At 47.4% G+C, this 2508-nt stretch overlaps 1 protein-coding gene across 1 annotated transcript in view; it reads right to left on the bottom strand.

Moving 5' to 3' along the window:
• The window catches only part of TBC1D1 (TBC1 domain family member 1), a 235778-nt gene that overhangs the window by 153272 nt on the left and 79998 nt on the right, over positions 1-2508 (bottom strand). The gene's annotated exons all lie outside the window — the stretch shown is intronic.

Below are 2508 nucleotides of genomic sequence, written 5' to 3'. Positions count from 1 at the left end.
GAGGGGAGGGGAAGGAGCGCGCCGGCCCCGCCCACCCCGCGCCCGGCTCCGGCGGGAAGTTGGGACGCGCAGGGGTCGCCCTCCTCTGGGATGCCCCAGGCTGTGGCTTCCCAGGCCTCAGCACCCGGATTAGTAACAACTTTCAGAAATCTATGAATCCCCCCTCCCCCATCTCTTTCTCTGAGGTTTGATAAAAGCCCCAGAGTTGGAGCTAACACAAAGCCCGCCCAACTTTCCAGGGGTTACCTCCACCCCCACAGAGTTCTTCCCAAGCGCTCTAGATCACTGCTAACAAAAGGACCAGTGTTTTCTCAGCCCCTAATACCTTTATATAATCAAAGGTGGTTTTCTTGGAGTCAGAAAACTCAGCTATTGAGACTAGAAATGGGGCCCAGGAAAAGAACCCTCAGCTCCCAGCAAGGGGAGGCTTTAGCAGTTTGAGAAATGTTGATTTCATCACAATTTTCTGCTCTCCTATGGCAAAATAATGTGACAGGGTGGTCAAGTTATGGCTACAAAGGTTAAAGTGAGTTTCAAACTCAGACACTCCTGAGTTCCACGTTGAAAAAAAAAAAAAAGTCCAAAGGTCTAATAGCTGATGTGTAATGTATGTGTCAGGTGGACCTCACTGAGTTCCTCAGGCCAAATGGACCAACTCAGCCCAAGAATCCTGCTTCTCTTTTCCTAATGGTGCATTAGGTTTATGAAAGATCAACAGGACATTTTAATGCTGTTCCCTAAATAGCTGGTATCTGAGATTAGTGAGTGTATTAGTTACCCCATTGCTAGATAGCAAACTACCCCCTAATTGAGAAGCTTAACTTCTGTGGGTCAGAAATCCAGGAGCACACAGTGGGGCCTCTGGCTCAAGGTCATTCTTAAGCTTAGCTGTGGCTGCAATCATCTCTAGAGTGACTGGGACTGAAGGGTCCACTTGTAAGCTCACTCACCTAGCTGTGGCCCAGATGGCTCCTGGCCGGCCCTCGGACTCAGAGCCTCAGTTTCTTCCTGCTCCCTTCCTTAGGGCTGCTCACAAAATGGCAGTCTGCACCCCCCCAGTAAAAGTGATGCAAGAGAGAGCATAAGTCCAAAAGGGAGCTAGTCTTCTCATAAATTAGCCTCATCCCAACCCTAGGTGACATCCTGTCACCTCAAGCCTAGGTGACTTCCCAATACTTGTACTATATAGTCTGCTACTTAACAAGCAAAGAAACAAGTCTAGTCCACACTTAGGAGGAGATTACACAAGAGCCTGAATGTCAAAGGAGAGGACAGTTGGGGGGGGCTCTTTTTCCAGGCAGGATGCATAGAAACAAGGTCAGTCATAAAGGCATGAGGAGAGTCAGAGGTGATATCCTTCTCACAGAGGCTGCCTTGGAAAGAGCCTCGGGAGCATCTTAGGTAAGTGCTGCTCTCTCATTCCTCTAAGCAGGATGTTCTCTGCTTAATTAAGTCGCATTCCAAAGGAGGAGGGGGAGAGAATGACTCCCACCAAAAAAGGAGTTTTCCACACATCTGGTTAAAGCCTGACAACAGAACATGTGAAAACAACCTGGGGTGGATCAGCCCCTGACCCCCCATTGGTATGTGACTGGTGAAAGGGGGGCAGGCACTCACCAGCCATTTACCCAAATCTTTCCCTGTTACCACATCACCTTCCCAAGCACCTAGAACAGATGGAAGCTGACAGCTCCCTTACAGAGAGAACGCTTTGGGCTCTTACAGCCTTGCTAGTCAAAGTGTGGTCCACTGCCCTGCGAACCTGGGCGTCAGCTGGCAATTTCTTAGAAATGAAGAATTTCAGGGTGGCACCTATGGCTCAAGGAGTAGGGCACCGGCCCCATATACTGGGGGTGGTGGGTTCAAGCCCAGCCCCAGACAAAACAGCAAAAAAGAAAGAAAGAAATGAAGAATTTCAGGCCCTGCCCTAAACCACTACTGAGTCCCAACCTTCATTTTGCAGATTCCAGGTATGCATATTAAAATTTAAGAAGCAGTAGTAGATAAGATCCATCCATCAACACTGATCTTAAAAAAATGATAACTAGGTACTGACCAATAGGCTCCCGAGAAAGCAGCTAAAATGTGCCTGCGTTCACGGGATGGTGTGAACCTGCTTAGCCAGACGGATTTCTGGAGAGCTCCTGGAAACAGCGTAGTTGTGCTGTGAGCAGATGGGCCCATGACAAATACTGCCGTACTCCAACAATCCAGCTCCCATGCTGAGCTCTGCCAAAATGGCCAGAAGTCAGAAACAGGTCTGGGAAAGGAGAAGAATCCTTATCCTTATTTTTGACTAAGGAAACCTGAGCTACCTGTAACCAATAAATTTTTTCCACAGAAGATAAGAATGCTGATAATAATAGTAATACATTAAATTTAAGAGGAAAAAAGTTGCATTTCTTGCAAAAAAATAAAGTCAGACCAAATTCTGAATGTAACAGTTACAACAGCAAATTATACAGGTGGGTGAAATAGGGTCATGAAGCCTTCATTGTTTAAACCTGG

The sequence above is a fragment of the Otolemur garnettii genome, unplaced genomic scaffold (genome assembly GCF_000181295.1).
Source record: "Otolemur garnettii isolate 467f Iridium unplaced genomic scaffold, OtoGar3 scaffold00214, whole genome shotgun sequence".
Lineage (NCBI taxonomy): Eukaryota > Metazoa > Chordata > Mammalia > Primates > Galagidae > Otolemur > Otolemur garnettii.
Note: the sequence above shows the minus strand (reverse complement) of the source record. Positions and strands in the feature narration are given on the sequence as shown.